Raw genomic sequence first — 23,985 nt, forward strand, 5'->3', positions numbered from 1 at the left:
TAGTCTGAAATCTCTGGTCTATTATTGAAACTTTAGCCATTACCTCACTTTAAAGTATTGCCACATTATATTGAACTGACTTCACATTGAAATAAAACATGATGAAGCCACTTTACCAACCTGAGAATAATCTGAATAAAAAATTTGTACTTGTGCTTAGTTAGATCTGAATTTTATTGTTGGCCCTCACCTGCTCATGGGCAGAGTTTAAAGACCTGCACATAATTCATATTTCTTGGGAAAAGAAGAGCTTTAACAAAGGCTTAACCAAAACCAAATACAACTTAGTCTGTGAAATGAAATCTTTGAGCTAGGTAGTTAAGCATTTGAAAGACTGCTATTAATAATCTTTGAGCACTGAGGATTCAAAAAAAAACCCTTACATATTCTAGAAAATGCAGTGAGGTCCTTTGTGTAAGTATGTAACAGGAGAAAATTAATTTGGAAAGCAGTGCCAGTTGCCCCAGATAAGGGGAAGCATGACCAGATATGAAGCTGAAGTAGATGCAGGGGCTTGATTTATAGGTCCTGAGGATAGCAGAGAGAGATCTCTGGATATCACAGAATTGTGATTTGGACAGCAAGGGAAGGTTCCAGTCTAACCAAAGAGTGGCTAGAGAAGATTGCTTTCAAGAGATGCAATCTAGTCACTTTTTTCTGTAACTAAGGCTATGTCTACACTACACAGCTTTTAGCAACATGGCTGTGTGGCCACAGCAGTGCCGCTAACAGTCGTACAGTGTAGCTACTGTTTGTTGGCTATCCTGCCCACAAAAAACTTTTAACACCTCTGAAAGACAACAGTTTTGTCATTCAATTGCCAGTATAGACATAGCCTTAGCTAAGATACCTTAGCTAGATTTGTTTATCAGAAGTGTAAATCTAGATCTCTCAAGAAAACTGTTTCTATTTCTAAAATTCAATTTTCTTTCTTGTTTCAATAAATCTTGTTTCTATTAAGTTTAATATTGTTTGGGAATATTACAGCTCTGTAATTTCTAAGAGAAAGTGCTGAAGGAGAAAAGTTTCTGAAACTTACACCTCCCCCCACCCCACACACACACTCAGTCTTTGACACAAGGCATGGACAGAGGTGTCTTCTCCCAATTAGCTGTGTTGGCATCAGGCAGGGATGGATTAACACAAAGTGAGAAGTCAGAAGATCAAAGAGAAGATGCAGATGCTGGCCACAGGGACAAACAAAAACCCTATACTAAAATACCATCAAATTGGAATGGATTTAGAAATCTGTATCTGAACCTGTGGGCCAGGTCCATCTCTAGGAATAAAGTGAATGTAATTAAGTAATGGACAATAATAAAATAAAATCACTGTATAAGAAAGCATTTCTCTTTCATCCCCACGCCTTCCTAGATTAAGACGTGCATATTCGTTAGAAACCTCTAATTGTTTGAGAGCTGAACACTTGAGAAAGGCAAATGCTTGAGTATGTTCACCAGTTATTTAAAGACTTGATCCAGATTAGAATTTGTTGGGAATTTTCTGACATTTCTGTTTTTTAAAAATAGAGAATCATTTCAACATTTTCTATACAATAAGTTCATTTTTTAATTTTAATTTTGTTTTAAAATTTGTTTTTATCCTAAAAAGGCTATGTTTTTAAAACCTAAAATGAAATGAAACCTTTTAATTGACCCCATCTGAAAAAAAAATCTTTCAGATTATTGGGTCACAAAATTTAAAGATTGACATTTTTACCATCTTGAAATGGGATAAAAAAATCAAAATCTCAGACTCTGAGATGGGAAAAACATTTCCTGTCCAGCTCTGATCGAGAACTTTCTGAAGTAAATGGGGTTCTTTCCACTCATTTCAGTGGGCTTTGGATAAAGGGCAATGCCTCTTTAGGTGCAGAGTGGGAAACAGGTTCAGGACAGACTTTGGGGAACTTGGACATATCATGCTGCTTCATTCCTGCTTGATCATATGATGCAACTGATGAAGTGGGTTTTAGCCCACAAAAGCTTATGCCCAAATAAATTTGTTAGTCTCTAAGGTGCCACAAGGACTCCTCATTGCTTTTGCTGTACTAATCAGTGTAAGTGATATGATGATACATCCTTCCAAAAATCTAGAAAGTTGCTGGCATAATACATTTCCTCTTCTGCCATTTTTTTGGGGAATGGACAGGGAAATATTTCATTTTACTATCAAAACAAAATGGCCTGCCTTCCCTTTCAGATGCTCTGATATAACACTGCTAGAGGCATTTAGAGTAGAAGTTAAACAGTAGAGAGTTTGACATTGTTTTATGTGAAGATTGCTACAGCAGCTTTATTCATAAGAATGGTCCAGATCAGAGGGGTTTTAAAAAGAGGGTACTCTCTTGTAAAACAGGAAAGTTGAGCAGAGGTAAAAATATATTTTTTTAAGCATTACTGCTTACAATTGAGGGATGTTAAATCTATTTTGTTGATATTCAAAAGCTTGACATTGAATATATCACTTTTACAGATTAATGTAATTTATGTTGAGATGCTGGTATAATACTTAGCAAAAATACCTTTATCTCCACAAGCTTATGCTTAGCACTAGAAAAGGAAGCATGTTGTTGTCAGATAAAGTTCCTTTTGGAACCAAAATTTGAGACTATTCTAAAATTCATAATAGGAATAGCAGATTACTGACAAAGAAGGATTAGTTGACATAAGAAACAGCACAGTTTGTATTGCAGGCTGATTCTAACTCAGACTGTAGGAACATAAAGGAAGATGACATATGATCAAGGAGGAATGAAGCAGCATGATATGTCCAAGTTTTCCCAAAGTCTGTCCTGAACCTGTTTCCCACTCTGCACCTAAAGGGGCATTGCCCTTTATCCAAAGCCCACTGAAACGAGTGGAAAGAACCCCATTTACTTCAGAAAGTTCTCGATCAGAGCTGGGCAGTTATCTGACAACAACTTTCTCATCTCAGAGTTTGAGACTGAGTTGCATCTGATGAAGTGGGTTTTAACTGAGGAAATCTTATGCCCAAATAAATGTGTTAGCCTTTAAGGTGCCACAAGGACTCCTCGTTGTTTTTGCTGATACAGACTAACACGGCTACCATTATGAAAACTGATCAGTACAGTTGAAGAAAAGGAATTGAATTGATTTTCAGGAAAACTAGGGTGTCTAGTTTTAGTTTAGTTGTCATTATGTTCAGAGTTTCCTCTGGTTTTACTAAGGTTTTAGATAATTGGTGTGGGATAAAAAACAGGTCTGGAGCTTGAGTGATTGAAGTGTAAAAAACATGGAGGACCATAACTGCTGCTTGAGTTGGCCTGTCTCCTGCTCAACAAGCTTTCCTAAAAAGGGCAGATTAAAGACTGGATGGTAATTGCCCAGAACACTAGTATCAAGATATGTTTCCTTGAGACAGGACTAGAAGACAGGGTTTAGCCCAATCTTCATCTCAAGAGTGACTCCTTTCCAGTTTATCACATTTCTGATAACCTCTGCTTATTTATCTCCTGCATGGAGTCTGAGTTGAAATGTCCTCCATAAGAGAGACATTTCACATGATATCTGAGGACAGTTTCCTTTGATGTCAAATAAGGTAACCTTTTCCCAAGAATCTGACATAGACTTTGTCTCATCATTTTGGGATGATTGCAAAGGGGCTTTAATATTTAACTAGAAAAGAAAGCATTAGGAAATATCCTTCAGGTAGAGATGGGAGAGACACAGCCACCCTCTCAAAGGCAGGATGCTAGATAGGAAGGGAAAATCTCTGCAAGAACATCTGCACCCACTTGTACCTTAGCTAATTCTACAGGAATTGAAACAGACATTCATCTCTGTTGGTTGTTCAAGCTGCATTCATAAGGCTGTGTAGTTAATGTTTCTTCATTTTATGTATCCCCAAACCTTGAATTGTTTTTGGGACTCTCTACTGCTCCTTTCTTATCTCAGATGCAATGTTGCTTGTATGTGTAGAGGCCTGTAGGGGCAGCGTGCTGGCTGGGCAGCTGAGCCCTGATTAGGGGGCAGAGCTTGGCTGAGGAGAGGGCCTATAAAAGCGGCCACCCAGCCAGGCAGCGGCACAGAAGGCAGCGAACAGGGGAGTTTGAGTGGGAGTTTTTACGGGGGGGGTGAAAGGGGAGGCAGGAGGGCGTGGTGCCCTGTGTGCTGTGTTTCCCCAGGTGCAGAGGGCACAGCTGAGTAGGCGGGCTCAGACAACAGCAGCCATGAGCCAAGCAGCAGGAGACGCAATGCAGATGATCGCATGCGGCACCTGCAGTATGTACATGGTCCTAGAAGCGATGCCTGAACAGAGGTATGTGTGCATGAAATGCCGCTAATAGAGCTGCTGGAGGAAAAGATCCGAGGGTTGGAGATGCAGGTAGATACCCCCTGATAGAGTTTAGAAGGGAGTTCAAGCAGCTGATGGAGCAAAGGCAAGGAGGGGCTGAAGGGGAATACTCAGGGGTACAGGTAGAAGCAGGTGCAAAGACCTGTGAGGGGCGAATGCCGGGGGGAGAACAAGGGCAGTGGAAGCATGTGACCGTGAGAAGCAGGCCAAGGAAAAGGAGGGCCAGTGAAAGAGAAATAGAGCTCAGGAACAGGTTTGGGTGTTTGGAAAACAAGGAAGGGGTGCAGCAGGTGGTAACTGAAGTGGGCAGGGTGAGGAAAAAGAGAAGAGTTGCTAGTCCCATAGAAAGAGGGGAGGAGTTGATGGAGACAGCACCAAATCTGGGCCCCGGGAGGGTACAGGATGGAATAAGAGGGATTATAAGGGAAAATAAGAATGGACAGGGGTTGCAACTAGAGGGAACAGGGGATAGATTAGTAGATCGCACTGTCACCAGGCAAAGGCAGGTTTACGTGATTGGGGACTCCTTACTGAGGAGGTTGGTCAGGCCTGTGACCAGGGCAGACCCAGAGAACAGAAGGGTGTGCTGTCTACCGGGCGCTAAGATACGGGATGTGGACCTGCGGCTGAAAAGGATCCTAAAAGGAGCAGGTAAGAACCCCTTGATCATCCTTCACGTAGGAACGAATGACACGGCTAGGTTCTCGCTAGAGAGAATCAAGGGAGATTATGCCAGGCTGGGGAAGACGCTAAAGGAAATCAAGGCTCCGATCATCTTCAGTGGGATTCTGCCTGTTCCTACAGAAAGGCAGCAAAGGGGTGACAGGATTGTGATGATAAATAGTTGGCTCAGGGAGTGGTGTTATAAAGAGGGCTTTGGGATGTATGGCCACTGGGAGGCTTTCGGGGACAGAAAACTGTTCTCACGGGATGGACTTCACCTGAGTAGGGAAGGAAATAGACTTCTGGGAGGAAGGCTGGCTCATCTCATCAAAAGAGCTTTAAACTAGGAATTTGGGGGAGACAGTTGGGAGATGTCCAGTTAATCTCCACACCAGATTATAACATTGAGAGGGAGGACAATGAGATAAGAACGGATATAGCTGGGGGGATGAGATTGGACATAAGGAGGGGTGGGGGGATACTAGACTAAAAGGTCATACTAGCAGTACAGTGTGCATACCAAATGGGGTAACAAATGTGAGAGAGGCCAAACGGCATAAATTAAGAGGTTTATACACCAATGCAAGAAGCCTAGGTAACAAAATGGAGGAATTAGAGCTCCTGGTCCAAGAAATGAAATCGGATATCATAGGAATAACTGAAATGTGGTGGAACAGTAGTCATGACTGGAGTAGAGGTATGGAAGGGTATGTGCTGTTTAGGAAGGACCAGATTAAAGGTAAAGGTGGGGGGGTAGCATTGTATGTCAATAATGAGGTAAACTGTAAAGACATAATAAGTGATGGAATGGATAAGACGGAGTCTATCTGGGCAATACTCACATTGGGTAAAAGAACTACTAGAGCCTCCCCTGGGATAGTGCTTGGGGTGTGCTATAGACCGCCGGGATCTAGCCTGGATATGGACAGAGAACTCTTTAACGTTTTTAGGGAAGTAAATACTAATAGGAACTGTGTAATCATGGGAGACTTTAACTTCCCGGATATAGATTGGGGAACAAATGCTAGTAACAATAATAGGGCTCAGATTTTCCTAGACGTGATAGCTGATGAATTCCTTCATCAAGTAGTTTCTGAACGACGAGGGGGGATGCCATTTTAGATTTGGTTTTGGTGAGTAGTGAGGACCTCGTTGAGGAAATGGTTATAGGGGACAACCTTGGCTCAAGTGATCATGAGCTAATTCAGTTTAAACTAAATGGAAAGATTAACAGAATTAAATCGGAGACTAAGGTTTACGATTTCAAAAGGGCTAACTTTAATAAATTAAGGGGACTAGTTAGGGAAGTGGATTGGACTAACATATTTAGGGATCTAAAGGCAGAAGGCGCCTGGGATTATTTCAAGTGGAAGTTGCAGGAGCTGTCGGAGGCCTGTATCCCGAGAAAGGGAAAACAGTTCGCAGCCAGGAGATTTAGACTGAGCTGGATGGGCAAGTGTCTCAGAGGGATCATTAAGAAAAAACAGAAAGTGTACAGGGAGTGGAAGATGGGAGGGATCAGCAAAGAAACCTACCTTATTGAGATCAGAACATGTAGAGATGCAGTGAGAAAATCCAAAAGCCGTGTAGAGTTGGACCTTGCGAGGGGAATTAAAACCAATAGCAAGAGCTTTTATAGCCATATAAATAGGAAGAAAACAAAGAAAGAAGAAGTGGGAACGCTTAACACTGTAGATGGAGGAGAGATTAAGGATAATCTAGGCATGGCACAATATCTAAATGAATATTTTGCATCAGTATTTAATGAGGCTAATGCAAGGCTGAGTAATAGTAGAAGCGAGACAGATGGGAATAAAGGAGTGAAGATTGACATTACCGTATCCGAGGTAGAAGCCAAACTCGAACAGCTTAATGGGACTAAATCGGGCGGACCGGATGATCTTCATCCGAGAATATTAAAGGAACTGGTGCAAGAAATTGCAAGCCCGTTAGCGATAATTTTTAATGACTCTGTAAACTCGGGGGTGGTACCGTTTGACTGGAGTATAGCTAATGTGGTTCCTATTTTCAAGAAGGGGAAAAAAAGTGACCCGGGTAACTACAGGCCTGTTAGTTTAACATCTGTAATATGCAAGGTCTTGGAAAAATTTTTGAAGGAGAAAGTAGTTAAGGACCTTGAGGACAATGCCAATTGGGACAAATTACAACATGGTTTTACGAAAGGTAGATCGTGCCAAACCAACCTGATCTCCTTCTTTGAGAAAGTAACAGATTATTTAGATAAAGGAAAATGCGGTGGATCTAATATACCTTGATTTCAGTAAAGCGTTTGATACGGTACTGCATGAGGAATTATTGGTTAAAGTGGAAAAGATGGGGATCGATATGAAAATCCAGAGGTGGATAAAGAACTGGTTAAAGGTGAGACTGTAGCAGGTCGTACTGAAAGGTGAACTGTCAGGTTGGAGGGAGGTTATGAGTGGAGTTCCTCAAGGTTTGGTTTTGGGTCCGATTTTATTTAATCTATTCATTACTGACCTCGGAACCAAATGTAGGAATGGGCTGATAAAGTTTGCGGATGACACAAAGTTGGAAGGTATTGCCAATTCGGAGAAGGATCGGGATATCCTGCAGGGAGATTTGGATGACCTTGTAAACTGGAGTAATAGTAATAGGATGAAATTTAATAGTGAGAAGTGTAAGGTTATGCATTTAGGGATAAATAACAAGAATTTTAGTTCTAAGCTAGGGACACATCGTTTGGAAGTAATGGAAGAGGAGAAGGACCTCGGAGTCCTGGTTGATCGCAGGATGACTATGAGTCGGCAATGTGACGTGGCCATGAAAAAAGCTAATACGGTTTTGGGATGCATTAGGCGAGGTATTTCTAGTAGGGATAAGGAGGTGCTGGTTCCGTTATACAAGGCACTGGTGAAACCTCATTTGGAGTACTGTGTGCAGTCCTGGTCTCCCATGTTTAAAAAGGATTAAATCAAACTGGAACGGGTACAGAGAAGGGCCACTAGAATGATCCGAGGAATGGAAAATCTGTCGTATGAAAGGAGACTCGAGGAGCTCGGTTTGTTTACCTTAACCAAAAGAAGGCTGAGGGGGGATATGATTGCTCTCTTTAAATATATCAGAGGGATAAATACCAGGGAGGGAGAGGAATTATTTCAGCTCAGTACTAATGTAGACACGAGAACAAATGGATATAAACTGGCTGTCAGGAAGTTTAGGCTTGAAATTAGATGAAGGTTTCTAACCATCAGAGGGGTGAAGTTTTGGAACAGCCTTCCGAGGGAAACAGTGGGGGCAAAAGACCTCTCTGGCTTTAAGATTAAGCTTGATAAGTTTATGGAGAGGATGGTTTGATGGGATAAAGTGATTTTAGTCAATAGGTCAATAACGTGCCATCGCTGGTAATTAGCAACAATGGTCAATGATGGGATATTAAAAATTACTACAGAGAACTTTTTCCAGAGGGTCTGGTTAGAGAATCTTGCCCGCATGCTCAGGGTTCAGCTGATCGCCATATTTGGGGTCGGGAAGGAATTTTCCTCCAGGGTAGATTGGCAGAGGCCCTGGAGGTTTTTCGCCTTCCTCCGCAGCATGGGGCAGGGGTCGCTTGCTGGAGGATTCTCAGCAATTTGAAGTCTTTAAATCATGATTTGGGGACTTCAACAGCTGAGTCAAGGGAGAGAATTCTTCCAGGAGTGGGTGGATCAGCTTTTGTGGCCCGCATCATGCGAGAGGTCAGACTAGATGATCATAATGGTCCCTTCTGACCTTAGAGTCTATGAGTCTATGAGTTGTTTTTTTTTCCTGTAGCATGTTCAGGAATGAATCCAGTGTTGCAAATGGGGTCCTAATAGCGCTTTACAAACTGACTTAATCCTATACTTAATACTGCAGTAAATAAGCTCTAAACCTATTTTACTGCTTTTAAATATTATGCAGCTTGGTGGTAGTGTATTTTCTGTGATTACTGTCTATTCATTTTCTCAGCCAGTATTTGGTAATCTGTGACTTATTTCTAGGCCATTGCCTTTATATTTAGCTACATTTAGTCTTTAATCTCATTTCGCTATCCTGAACTACATGTGCACTTATCAGCTTTTGAGCCTAAATATGCCCCAATCATTTTGGATTCTGTTATTCTGTAACTGCTCCAACCCATCTCCCTTAGCCTCTCACACAATGGCATATCAGCAGCAAAGCTAACTACTTGGGAAACAGTGCCCTTGTCAAGGTCACTGTGATTAGCTTTATTTTATTTTTCTGTTTTTTAAGATTGCCTTCCCAAAGCTCTGTCAGGGTTACAGGACAAGCTGCACTTTAGACCCATTTTAGTCCCTCTCAAGTGCACTCTTTTGGGGAAAGGGTTCACTACTTTCACCCCTCTGGAGGTGGAACACTGCACTTCAACCAGTCTTAAACTAGATCTGTGGACTGCAGCCTCTTTCCCAAGCTTGTTAACCCAACATGCTCAGTTGGTTTTGGTGACGGTAAGCCCTTTTCTGCCAGAAGCTGGTGTCAACACCTGATTAAAGCAACTCTGTCACAGGGTGGCTGGCCCCTGTAAATGAAAGAGGTTCAGCTGCTCTGTGGCAGATCAGGTGCTCCCAGCTGGGCCGATTAAAGGGGGCGGGGGGCAGGAATGCACCTGGGTCTGTAAAGGGTCAGAGAGTGAGTGAGAGAACAAAAGGAAACTGCAGGACTGCTAGATTCCCTGAGAGAAGAGACAGTGACATCCTAAAATGTAAAGAGTGAGCTGAGGAACTGGACAACAGACCTGCCTAAAAGAGATAATAGGTGCAGCAGTGAGTCTTTAGCAAGCTAGCGAGAAGTCTTGACTTGGGACAGACTCAAAAAGAGCATATTTAAAGGACAGTATTATTTTATCTTTGACTGGGTTACTGGTCCACTAGACAGGAGGGAAGCTGTAAGCATGATTTTAGTACAGCTTTTGACACCGTCCCATGTGACATTCTCATAAGCAAACTAGGGACATGTGGTCTAGATGAAATTAATGAGGTGGGGGCACAACTGGTTGAAAAACTGTTCTCAAGGAGTAGTAATCAATGGGTCATTGTCAAACTGGGAGAAGGACTGCATTAGAATTCAAAATGACCTTGATAAATTTGAGAACTGGTCTGAAATCAACAAGAGGAAATTCAGTAAAGACAAGTTCAAAGTACTTCATGTAGGAAGGAAAAATCAAATGCACTGCTACAAAACTGGGAATATCTGAGTAGGCAGTAATATTTCTGAAAAGGATTTGGGGGGTATAGTGGATCACAAATTGAATGTGAACCAGCAATGTGGTACAGCAGCAAAAAGGGCTAATATTCTGGAATGTATTAGAAGGTTGTCTTATATCAGAGGGGTTGTCTTATATCTGTAAAAAGCAACAGAGTCCTGAGGCACCTTATAGACTAACAGACGTATTGGAGCATAAGCTTTTGTGGGTGAATACCCACTTTGTCAGATGCATGTCACATGTCATATGCATCTGACAAAGCGGGTATTCACCCACAAAAGCTTATGCTCCAATACGTCTGTTAGTCTATAAGGTGCCACAGGACTCTTTGTTGCTTTTTACAGGTTGTCTTATGTGAGACATGGGAGGTAATTGTCCTGCTCTACACAACACTAGGGACATTTTTTCCCACCCCACTTAGTTTGCTTTTCTCAAGACTAAACATGCCTAGTTTTAATCTTTCCTCATAAGTCAAAAAGGCAATAAAAATAAATAAGTCAGATTTTCTAAACAATGAGGTGGAAACCTGATAAGTCTTCAAATATGTTAAGGGTTGTTATAAAGAGCATTGTGATCAATTGTTCTTCACGGAAAGTAGACAAGAAGTAATCAGCATAATCTGCACCAAGGGAGATTTAGATTAGATATTAGGTAAAACTTTCTAACTACAGGGATAGCTAAACACTGGAATAGGCTTCCAATGAAATCGTGGAATCCCTGTCACTAGAGCAGTGACATAGCTAGGAGTGGAAATCTGGGTGAGCCCTGACTTTTGGGTGGACAGGCAATGACAGACTGTACTAGTTCAGCTGTTCCCTTGATGCTAAGCCCTCTTCCTAGCCTTGGTGCCCCCAGACACAGGGCTTCACCTGCCGAGCTGGGCACGCACATGGGTCGGCTCAGAAAATGGCAAGGCAGAGCTGCCGGAACGTAGCTTTCTGAAGGGCAGGCACATAGCTCCCTCCTGGATTTCAGGTGCCCAGATGATGCTCTGAGCCGCTGTGGGAGCACTACACCACGGCTCAGATTTGGGAGGGCTGCAGCCCACCCATAGCTACGCCCCTGCACTAAAGATTTTGAAGAACAGGTTAGACAAGCACATGTCGGGTGGTCTAGGTATACTTGGTATACTGACCACTGATGACAACCCACTTTCTCCTCCTTCCCTAGGGCAGCTTCTTTAAGTTTTTAGTACCCTTTGCTCTGAGCTTCCAGTCTGGAAAGAATAAACCTTGAGAGCCTAACTGGAGCCAGGCAGGGGGTATTACTCAATTAAGACTATTTTCTCAAAAACCCTTGGTATTCTCTGGACTATGCCTTATTTTTTCCTCCATTTTGTTTCCTGTTTATTTTCCCACCAACAGGGTCCTTTGATTCAACCCCTTGAAGTCAGGCAGATTAATATCATACAAGTAAATAGAGGTGCACCTGATGGTCATAAAATAATAACTCTCATTCTTCACACATTAGGTGCATATACAGATTTTATTTTAAAAAACCTATGTGATTAGACACTACCAGAACTAAAAAGATCCAAGTAAAATCTGATGAGTGAATAATATTTTAGTCTATGTTTGAGTCTTTCTATCAATTTTAATATTTGTGATATCACACTTCTGAAAAGGGACCTACTTTTAAATTTTCTTGCATAACTTTGAATTTTATTTGTGGATGTTATTCATATTGTAGGATGTTTTGGAATTATCACACTCTATGGTCACAGTAGTGAATGTGGTATAATTACTAGAGAAATAGAGAGAGATTTAAAAATAAAAAATAATTATTTTGAATAGAGGACATTAAAGTTTTTTTAAGGCATGACAGGAGCAGCTGCATGGGCTGAAAGGCCAAAATAGGAAGCTATCAGCCAACAACAACAAGATGGCATTCTATAGAAGCTTTTAGTGGATAAATTATTCACGTGTAACTGGAGCAGCAGTTAACGTTTTGTTGGTAAGATTAAACTGGTGATTGATTTATTGTCAGTGGCATATATTCCCTTTTCTCTGTTCCCCTCTCGGGGCCTGATTCTCATTTACATTAAGGCATCTTTCCACCGTACTGTCAGCATTGGCATCCACTTTAAGGTCCCATTACGCTGACAGAGCTGAGTAAAGGGGCCATAGTATAAATGAGAACTATGCCGGGGGGCAGGGAGAGGGGGAACTAGGAAAAAATGTCACTAAAATTTCTAAATCGTACAGATATTTTTGCAATGTGAATTTTTGTTTTAAAACATAATAAGTACACATAACACTCAAAGACTGTTTAGTGGTCCGGGTGAAATTAGTCCATTCTACTTCTTAATGATCAAGGGCCCTCACCAGCTGGTATGTATTGGCACCTTTACTGGCTGCCTTAGCAGGCAATCCATAGATTGACTGGACATGGAAAATCAACTGCTCTCTCCCACCAGTAGAGATGGCTTACTCAGAACAAGTCTGAGAGTCATAGGAAGGACAGTGTGAGGAGGACTCTATTGCCTCTGCCTGTGTTGTACCTGTCCTTTCTTTGGATAGATGACTTAATTTCTGAAGGTATCATCATGACACTTCCTCCAAATCCTGAATTCATATATGTTTAAAAACTAATGCAGAAATGTTCAGACGAGTACTTCAGGCTATGCACCTAAATACTTGGGGCCTACTTTCCAGATGCGCTGAGCACCCACTGCTCCCATTGACTTCAGTGAGTATTTAGATGAAAAAGTATGGATTTAGGTACCTAACTTTAGGCACCCAAGTTTGAACATTTTGACTAGACTGGAAATTCTTTGCAGTGTTTCTGATTGGGGGGGAGGGAGGTGAGGCCTTTTTTTGGGGGGAGAGGGAAGAGAGAGAGAAATTGACAAATTGTAGCCATCTTTGAGACTTTCCATTTTTTGTAAAGATTCTGTGACATTTGTATCAATATATTATGATGGACATTTATCACAATTGTATTTTCAAAGTTACTGGTCCATTTTGAATCCCACAAAACAGGAACTGTTTTGAAATTTCAACATTTCTTATGAAACTGTTTTTTTATGGTTTTTGACCAGATCAAATTTTGGCCTACAAGTTCATTAAGGGTACAAATTTACACAGAAAGTAATTTATCCCATTCTGTCATAACATCTACAGTTTGTTAGTATTTAAAAAGTTGGTAAAATGTTCCTTCACTGTTCGGGATACCTGGAAAATAGAAAAATGGGAATGCACAATATTAAAAGTGCTGTCAGTTATACATTGCTATAATGACTGCTAACAGTTTTTGATTAGACATGCTCTTTTTCACACAACATGTCACTGCTAATTCTGGAATTTTGGCTTTAGTGCTTTTGTTATAAAATGGCATTTTGGAAGGATGACTTCAATTTAAAAGATTTTTCCGTTCATAAGCTGTTAGTGTTTGTTTGTTTTTTGTTTTTTAAGGAACAGCTCAAAATCACGGGTACTATGAACTGATGATTACATGGAGGTCTCAAAGATTACCAAATAGTGAGTTTACAATGCAAATAGCTGAGGCAACAGAATCCTTTGAGGGGGAGGAGAGAGAAGAGCTGAGGAAGAAATAGTTACAAATCAAGAAGAAAAGAGATGAGATGATAGAGCCCCGATGTGCAATGGATACAGAAAGTGGTTTGCATCTAAATTGATATTTTGATATATTACTTTAAATGTATTTGAAATCCTTCACAGACTATGTGAAACAAGAACAAATGATTAGTTAGTTTATTTCAGCATGTAGTGACTTTTTGGTTGCAATGGAAAATGAAACCATGGAGATAGGTTTTGTTTGTTTTTGTTAATTTAACTCTGCTAACTTCTTTCTATTCAGTAGGTGAGGACAGTAACGTGAATTAAATCCAATGTTCAGTATGATAAGTCAAGCCCTGATTCAATAATTCATCGTGCATCCCAAACGGGAATTTGGGGTATGAAAGAAATGGAAACTGGGGCCAAGACATCTAAATGTTTTGTAAATATGTAATTTTTCTGCATTGGCATTTCAATTTTATAGTTTATTGAAGTGTATATATTTTGAATGGGAGGCATGCGGAACACAGTTTTAATAAGGCCCAGCTCATGCCTCATAGATCTCAGTACAGTGGGGAAATCGTTGTGTGGATCTCTCCTCTTCACTGTGGACTGGCAGTTACCGGCAGCTTTCCTGGGACACCTCTCTCTGCAGAAACCCATGCAGGTTTTTCCATGGAGTCCATGCAAGGAGACTCATTGTAAACTGTACAAGCCAGTGGAGAAGACGGTGGACAGAAAGAAAGAGCAGGGGAAATGCACATCTCCCCACACACACCTCCATGCTCTTGCAGAGCTTAGGTAGAATAATACAGCCTGAGGCCAGGGCTTTATAAAGCAGTGCACAAGCGACCAGGGAGCTTTTGCGAACAGGGGCTGCTAACAAGGAGTTTCGCAAGGGAGTTTGGAAGGGGAGTGGGAAGGGGGCAAGGGTCCCTTGCTGGTTCTGTCTGTTTTCCTTTTATTCCCCTTAAAACCTATAAGCCAACTACATTCAAAACTTCTTGCTTAAACAACCCTTTCAGCGGACAGGGAGCTGTAGACGGGAGTTTGACAGAGGGAGGCTTACGATGGTTAGAAAGACCCGCAACACCTGTGCCAGCACTGCTTCTGTCTCCTCCACCTGTGCCTGTAGCCAGACAGAGCGCCTGAGCATGGATGCTTCTACCCAGATCCTGGTGTGGTTTTGCAGAGACTGTAACTTGCAATTTCCACTTACTGATATCCAGGCTGGGGGGACCATCCAATGTGAGAGGTGCCTGCTGGTGGAATCTCTCAGGCAGCAGGTGGGAGAACTACAGGAGGAGGTGGCTAGGTTGAGGAGCATCCGAATCCACGAGCAATTCCTCGACAGTGTCCATGTGGAGACAGCTGAGGTAGCTGTCCCAGTACACAGGACTACTGATACACCACTGGTGGAGGAGGAGATGGCTCAGGGTGGACACTGGCAGCTGGTTACTTCTGGCAGCAGGCAGTGCTCCACCCCTGCTTCGAACCCTCCTGCTGTGGTAATAGGTAACCGTTATGCTCTTCTTGATACAGGAAAGAAGGAATCACCCCCTACAGTAAAGGAGGAGAAGCCTCGTACCCCTAAGGCTGGGAGGTCTGCTGCCACCACTGCGAATAGGAAACGTAGGGTAGTGGTGGTCGGAGACTCTCTGCTGAGGGGGACGGAGGCGCCCATCTGTCGCCCTGACATTTCATCTCAGGAGGTATGCTGCCTGCCGGGAGCCCGTATCCGAGACGTTACGGAGGCATTGTCGAGGATTATCCAGCCCTCTGACTACTACCCCATGCTACTCATCCATGTGGGCACAAATGATACTGCGCGGTGTGACACTGAGCGGATCAAGAGAGACTACAGGGTTCTGGGAGTACAGGTGAAGGAGTTTGGAGTGCAGGTGGTATTCTCTTCAATTCTTCCTGTCAAAGGTAGGGGCCCAGGCAGAGACAGATGCATCATGGAGGTGAATGCCTGGCTGCGAAGATGGTGTCGCCAGGAGGGCTTTGGCTTCCTAGACCACGGGATGCTATTCAAGAAAGGACTGCTAGGCAGAGATGGCGTTCACCTTTCGAGGAAGGGAAAGACCCTATTTGGACACAGACTGGCTAACCTAGTGAGGAGGGCTTTAAACTAGGTTCGATGGGGACAGGTGAGCAAAGCCCACAGGTAAGTGGGGAACATTGAGACCTGGGAGATGGGTCGGAAACGAGAGGGAGTGTGGGCTATATTGGCAGAGAGAAAGGAGGGTCAGGACAAAACTGTGAGGAAAGATCAAACCAGTATCTTAGATGCCTATATACAAATGCGAGAAGTATGGGGAATAAGCAGGAAGAACTGGAAGTGCTAATAAATAAATACAACTATGACATTGTTGGCATCACTGAAACTTGGTGGGATAATACACATGATTGGAATGTTAGTGTGGATGGGTACAGCTTGCTCAGGAAGGATAGACGGGGGAAAAAGGGAGGAGGTGTTGCCTTATATATTAAAAATATAATATAAAAACACTTGGACTGAGGTAGAGATGGACATAGGAGACGGAAGTGTTGAGAGACTCTGGGTTAGGCTAAAAGGGGTAAAAAACAAGGGAGATGTCATGCTAGGAGTCTACTACAGGCCACCTAACCAGGTGGAAGAGGTGGATGAGGCTTTTTTTAAGCAACTAACAAAATCATCCAAAGCCCAAGATTTGGTGGTGATGGGGGACTTCAACTATCCAGATATATGTTGGGAAAATAACACAGCGGGGCACAGACTATCCAACAAATTCTTGGACTGCATTGCAGACAACTTTTTATTTCAGAAGGTTGAAAAAGCTACTGGGGGGAAGCTGTTCTAGACTTGATTTTAACAAATAGGGAGGAACTCGTTGAGAATTTGAAAGTAGAAGGCAGCCTGGATGAAAGTGATCATGAAATCATAGAGTTTGCAATTCTAAGGAAGGGTAGAAGGGAGAACAGCAAAATAGAGACAATGGATTTCAGGAAGGCAGATTTTGGTAAGCTCAGAGAGCTGATAGGTAAGGTCCCATGGGAATCAAGACTGAGGGGAAAAACAACTGAGGAGAGTTGGCAGTTTTTCAAAGGGACACTATTAAGGGCCCAAAAGCAAGCTATTCCGCTGGTTAGGAAAGATAGAAAATGTGGCAAAAGACCACCTTGGCTTAACCACAAGATCTTGCATGATCTAAAAAATAAAAAGGAGTCATATAAAAAATGGAAACTAGGACAGATTACAAAGGATGAATATAGGCAAACAACACAGGAATGTAGGGGCAAGATTAGAAAGGCAAAGGCACAAAATGAGCTCAAACTAGCTACAGGAATAAAGGGAAACAAGAAGACTTTTTATCAATACATTAGAAGCAAGAGGAAGACCAAAGACAGAGTAGGCCCACTGCTTAGTGAAGAGGGAGAAACAGTAACAGGAAACTTGGAAATGGCAGAGATGCTTAATGACTTCTTTGTTTTGGTCTTCACCGAGAAGTCTGAAGGAATGCCTAACATAGTGAATGCTAATGGGAAGGGGGTAGGTTTAGCAGATAAAATAAAAAAAGAACAAGTTAAAAATCACTTAGAAAAGTTAGATGCCTGCAAGTCACCAGGGCCTGATGAAATGCATTAGAATACTCAAGGAGCTAATAGAGGAGGTATCTGAGCCTCTAGCTATTATCTTTGGAAAATCATGGGAGACGGGAGAGATTCCAGAAGACTGGAAAAGGGCAAATATAGTGCCCATCTATAAAAAGGGAAATAAAAACAACCCAGGAAACTACAGACCAGTTAGTTTAACTTCTGTGCCAGGGAAGATAATGGAGCAAATAATTAAGGAAATCATCTGCAAACACTTGGATGGTGGTAAGGTGATAGGGAACAGCCAACATGGATTTGTGAAGAACAAATCATGTCAAACCAATCTGATAGCTTTCTTTGATAGGATAACGAGTCTTGTGGATAAGGGTGAAGCTGTGGATGTGATATACCTAGACTTTAGTAAGGCATTTGATACGATCTCGCATGATATTCTCATCGATAAACTAAGCAAATACAATTTAGATGGGGCTACTATAAGGTGGGTGCATAACTGGCTGGATAACCGTACTCAGAGAGTTGTTATTAATGGTTTCCAATCCTGCTGGAAAGGCATAACGAGTGGGGTATCGCAGGGGTCTGTTTTGGGACCGGCTCTGTTCAATATCTTCATCAACGACTTAGATATTGGCATAGAAAGTACGCTTCTTAAGTTTGCAGATGATACCAAACTGGGAGGGATTGCAACTGCTTTGGAGGACAGGGTCATAATTCAAAATGATCTGGACAAATTGGAGAAATGGTCTGAGTTAAACAGGATGAAGTTTAACAAAGACAAATGCAAAGTGCTCCACTTAGGAAGAAAAAATCAGTTTCAAACATACAGAATGGGAAGAGACTGTCTAGGAAGGAGTATGGCAGAAAGGGATCTAGGGGTTATAGTGAACCACAAGCTAAATATGAGTCAACAGTGTGATGCTGTTGCAAAAAAAGCAAACGTGATTCTGGGATGTATTAACAGGTGTGTTATGAGCAAGACACGAGAAGTCATTCTTCCGCTCTACTATGCTCTGGTTAGGCCTCAGCTGGAGTATTGTGTCCAGTTCTGGGCACCGCATTTTAAAAAAGATGTAGAGAAATTGGAAAGGGTCCAGAGAAGAGCAACAAGAATGATTAAAGGTCTTGAGAACATGACCTTTGAAGGAAGGTTGAAAGAACTGGGTTTGTTTAGTTTGGAAAAGAGAAGACTGAGAAGGGACATGATAGCAGTTTTCAGGTATTTAAAAGGGTGTCATAAGGAGGAGGGAGAAAACTTGTTCACCTTAGTCTCTAAGGATAGAACAAGAAGCAATGGGTTTAAACTGCAGCAAGGGAGGTCTTAAAAGTTCCTAACTGTCAGGGTGGTTAAACACTGGAATAAATTGCCTAGGGAGGTTGTGGAATCTCCATCTCCGGAGATATTTAAGAGTAGGTTAGATAAATGTCTATCAGGGATGGTCTAGACAGTATTGGTCCTGCCATGCGGGCAGGGGACTGGACTCGATGACCTCTCGAGGTCCCTTCCAGTCCTAGAATCTATGAATCTTTTCCATTGAACTGTCCCCCTAGGAATTCGAAGCATTGATCTGACCCAGGGGTTCCTGTTAGTGTGGCCCAGAAAGGGGGAACCCCTCCACATATGTCCAACAGAATGGTTTAATAAGGGGATCCTCACAGAGACATCTTCCTTCAGAGCTTTCTCCCTTTTTTGTTTCACAAAAAAGATATTGTGGCCTAAATATTTCTACTGCCCAATCCGCTTGCCCTGCCTCCTTTCAAAAATTGCAAAAGGCTCTTTGCCAAGCCAGCTAACCAAAACAAACTTGGGGTTTCTAGGCCATGCCATTTTGTGTGTTACATAGAGAAAAGAAATGTTTTAAAAATATTTAAGCAAGATCACTATAAGATTTGTATCGCTAGATCCCTTTACCATGCAGGTGTAAATGCATAAGGGCTTGATCCTGCTGCAAATACTTATTTTTGACTCCAAATCAGTGAGGTATTTAACTATGTGCTTAACTTAAAGTATGCGTGCCACTGAAGTCAATGGGGTTACTCAGACTTTACATTTAAGGACTTTGCTGAATCAGGGCACATGTGAGTAACTTTAAACACCTTTTCTTTAACTGGACTAATAGCCTGAGTAAAGTTACTTATGTGGATAAGTGTTTGCAGGATTGAACCCTACAAGAGTGCACACAGGCGTGTGAATGCATGCCTTTGCAGGTGCCAGGATCTGCAAATCAGGACCTAGAGCTAAGCTTTTAGCACCTGATCCAGCCCCTTTAGTATGAGGTGAAAAGGCTGGAGTGATGTAAAGGGCCCTAAATTCCCTGGTTTCAGCTGGAAGAGGACTTCCCCCAGCTCAGGAAGGGTTTGAGGGCTCTGGTTTAGGGTTGTGCCATGGGTGGGGCTGGGGACAGAAGGTGTGCATTGGGATTAGGGCTGGTGCATGCAATGCTGCAGTCTACTGAGATTCTAAGAAGCACTATGAACTATGAGGTAGCCCACAAAAGCTTCCAGGAGGGACTTGGACAGACCTCCAGTGCTGTCTGTTAGAATAGGGGCCTCTCCAGTCCCTGGATCAGGAGTACAAAAGATGGCTTAACACTGCCTTAGCTCCCCTGCCCATGAGATTGCGCTGTGCCTTTTAGAAGATGTCACTTTAGACATTTAATTCCATGTACTGGGGCATGGAAGCACTTGGGGTTTTCCATTACCTTTATGTTGTACTTCTGTAAAGTCTGTTTCCTCCCTATTTTGAATATTATAAAAATATTATTGATTCTTTTGATATGCAAATTATAGATGAATACTTAGTGACTTGGGAAGGGTTCTTATAATTGGTGAGCATCACAAATTGAGTGTAATAAGAGATGGAGGAGGATTATGTAAAATGACTCAGTCTAAAGGGAAGGCCTTTTTCAGAGTAATAAAAAGAGAATCTATGGAGGAGAAACTACGGTCACTGCAGTCGAGTACTACTTTCAGTCATTCTGGATCCTTTTAGGACTCTTTGCAATAAAGAGTTTGAATTTTCTGAACAGGCTAATTCTAGTCTCCTGCAGAGAAGTAATATTCTTTCCTGAGGCAGAATGAGAAATTAAATGTGTCAGATTTGGGTTGGAGATGGTTTGTAGGTTACTTCAGGTAAAAATCCTTGGAGACACTTGAAAAGCTTAAAGTTTGCCTCCTTCCTCTCCCCCTTCCCCTGCTCTCCCACAGGCCACTCTGCAGGAAGCAGGTAATACTGATGGGAATTGCCACACGGAAGACTCCCCCACTGTAATGAATACTTGATGTTCTCTACAGGCTTCCAAAAGTTAAGTTGGGGAGCTGCTGAAATTTAATCTTGTCTTACTGAAAGTAGTTTTCCTGCTGCTCCAGTGGCTCTTGTCTCAATCTTGTTTTCTGCTTTGCAAACCGATATATTTACAGTTTCTATCTTTCATATATATCAATGCCCATTGCCATGGGTACCACTCTTCCTTTGTTCACTATTTTTGCTAGTTTCTAGCACTAAAAATTGCTGTAGCTCGTATCTTGACTTTAATATTTTCTTAGGTTGAAATTCACCCCTTGCTAAGGGCAAGCACAGTCTAGTCACCATCTAAGCCCCACTTAAGTTCTATATTGAGAGCTTTAGTAGAATTTAAGTTGTATATAGGCCTTGTGCTGTCACACTACATAGGGGTGAATTTCACCATGAGTGCATGATGTCTGTGCCACAGAGCACTTAAAGGATCTCTTTTCCCCTGGAGTTTGAATAGTCCAATTATCCTAAATTTGTGAAAGTTGAATTAGTGTGGTCATCAGATGGATGAGGATGCTTTCCACCCCTGCAAATAAAGAATTTGGTTTAATTTATCTTTTACTTAGTCATTTTCAATACAGAGGGAAGAGGGCAAACTAACAGTCATTTATGCAATTTTAAAATGTCAGTATGTCAGCACAATTTTAATTGACATTTGAGTCAGAACATTTAGAATTCTATGTGGAATTGAGTTGTGGTGAATAACAGAATTGAGTGACTGAAAGAAGTTGTTCTTCTTGTAAAACAGAAACATGGGGCTTCCCAGCATCCAGCTACAATGTAATAAGTGGGAGGAAAGTAAAAGGTAATTTAATGGAGGAAACAAACAAACAAAACCATGGATAAGCATACTAACTGACAGGCATGATAGTGGACTGATGGTGAACACACTATTATCTGTATAAATCAGTTTAGCTCTGTCTCTCAAAATGTTTTCAGCCTTCACTGCTAGGCATTAACCCAATTTTGTGTGGTGCCCTTGATTTATGATAAAAAAGTTGTGACATCTCCTGAGGGCCAGGAAGACTTGCATCAGGCTGTGATGGTGATGAGGGAAGAAAACTCTTTTATATCTCCAGTGATTATTGAATGGGGACCTGTAGAAAAACAATACAACTTCAGATGCTCTCATGTCATTGTGTTTGTGCACCTGGTAGCTAAGAAGAAAATCTGCCCTTCTGTTGCCTGTGGGCTGGATTAGACTAAAGTGAACTGGCTGGTATAAGACAAGAGGAGATATGCAGTATTGCCTAAAAGATGTGGGGAAGCTGGCAGTTGCATTATAAGAAAAGCAACTGTCTTGTTTATAGGAACAATGTTTGTAATTTAGGAAATAAGAATGTAAACAGAGCCAAATTCTTCAGCAAGATGTAGGGACAGCTACTTGTCACTGCCTGGAGTTACTATAGCTGCAAAGTTTCGGGAGTTCTAGCTTTTGATGTTACTATATTTCTTAGCACAATTATTTAAAAAGCCTTCTAGGGAACAGTTCCCCTGTAATGCTGTTTTTGTTGGTGCCTAGGGAGAGGGAAAAACTGCTCTCTAAAATGCTTTTAAACAACAATTAAAGCAATAAACAGCCTTTGCAAAAGCCATGTTTTTCTCTCCATCCCCTGTCTCAAATACTGTCTTGATTGGGACATCAGAATGGTTGGGAGGAGAGGCAGTTCTTTAAGACTCCTTTAAATTATACCAAACATATAAATGCTCTTTGAACACTATTTTATTAACTGGTTTTAAAGAGCTGTCCTTACGCCTCTTCTTCTGAATTATGTGGCAATAGCTGGCCGATTCCTGCCATCTTTCATAATATTAAATTTACAAAATTAAATGTCCTGTCAATGGAGTGTAAGGATTTTGTCTGTACTTGCTGCTCCATGGCTCAGGGTCATGGGATCCTGCAAAGTTGGGGGTATGTAATGTTAAAATAGGAAGACATAAAAAGTTCTGTCAGAATATTATGGGAGGTGTTACTGAAATGACCTCTTCTAGCTTTTCAAAAGCTCTTAAGCATATGCTGAAGGTTGTGTGTGCTTAAATGTTTCGCTGAATAGAGATTGAGTCTTGAATAGAAGCTCTGCCTAAGTAAGAATGATTATTTTGATCTAATCAAAGCAGCTGAATGCTGAGAATTCTATTTATAATTAACTCTTCATAAGTTCAATTTATATATACAGTACATCACAAACTTGTGTAACCTATTCTGTAAAGATTTTAAAACTGATACACGTTGCAATGGGTTTCTCAGTGCAAACAATACTCCTTAGATAGTACATAAAACACATTACAAAGAAAAGACTAAAAATCAGTGCTGAAAAAAATAAACAGAACATCTGTTTCTTAAATGCTCTGCTGTATGCACATACGCCTGTGAAGCAAGGCAGAAAATGTGAGCTACTCCAAGAGTAAGGTGCTACTCAGGTGAATAAGGATGGCTGAATTGGGGCCCACACTGAATATCCTACGTGAATTCTGGGAAAACAAACATGCAAGTTGTCATCTAAAATGAAAAAATATTATTTTATGATATATTTGAATTCTGGTAGTTTCTAGGAGCCCTAATCAAAGATCAGAACCTCATCATGTTAGGCTCTGCACAAACCAGTAGCACGACCACCGTCTATGTCTCACAAGACTTCACAGTCTAGGCTTATGACAGTCTAGGCTTGTGTCTAAAGCTGCTCAAAAATGCAAATTAACTTTCCTGGAAACTTATACAAAATTGCATTTTCTAAATTTCCCATGATAGAATTTTGGGTTTCAATGAGAAACTAAAATGTTTGGTTTTCAAAACTTTTTTTTTTTTTTGCTGCAAACTGAAATTTTCTTGATGATCTCTAGTAAAGGATGAGAAACAAACAGAAGGAATGTTGAAGAAGTCTGATCAGAAGGACTATATAATAGTTACATGAGCATTTTTTGCATAGTAGATAATGGTTTTGTTTTTCTATTTTATAGAGTTTAAAAGTACAATAGCATCTCTGTTTTTAAAATCAACTATCCTATGTGGCCTCCTATATACAGAGACATAAAAAAAAAAGTGGTCCAGATCAGCACTACCAAACAAACTTCTCTGATTGTTGAGCTGATTCTAAGAACAGAATTAACGCAAAATGAACTGGAGAATCAAACACTGTCAGAAAGATGCATCCCAAAAGGTTTGTGTGGTATTTATTAAAAAATTCCTTCAGCAAAATATTCTCACCTCATCTACAAATTCACTTAAAGTATATCTACACCTATGATGGCATGTAGTGTACAGACACTGTATACCCAGCTAGCATGGGTATAAATGGTAGGGTAGATGGTGAGGCAAGGCTTAGGTGAGTAGAGTATAGTGACCTACATGCCTGAACCACCAGGATATATACTCT

This window comes from Trachemys scripta, chromosome 6 (assembly GCF_013100865.1).
Source record: "Trachemys scripta elegans isolate TJP31775 chromosome 6, CAS_Tse_1.0, whole genome shotgun sequence".
NCBI classification, from domain to species: domain Eukaryota; kingdom Metazoa; phylum Chordata; order Testudines; family Emydidae; genus Trachemys; species Trachemys scripta.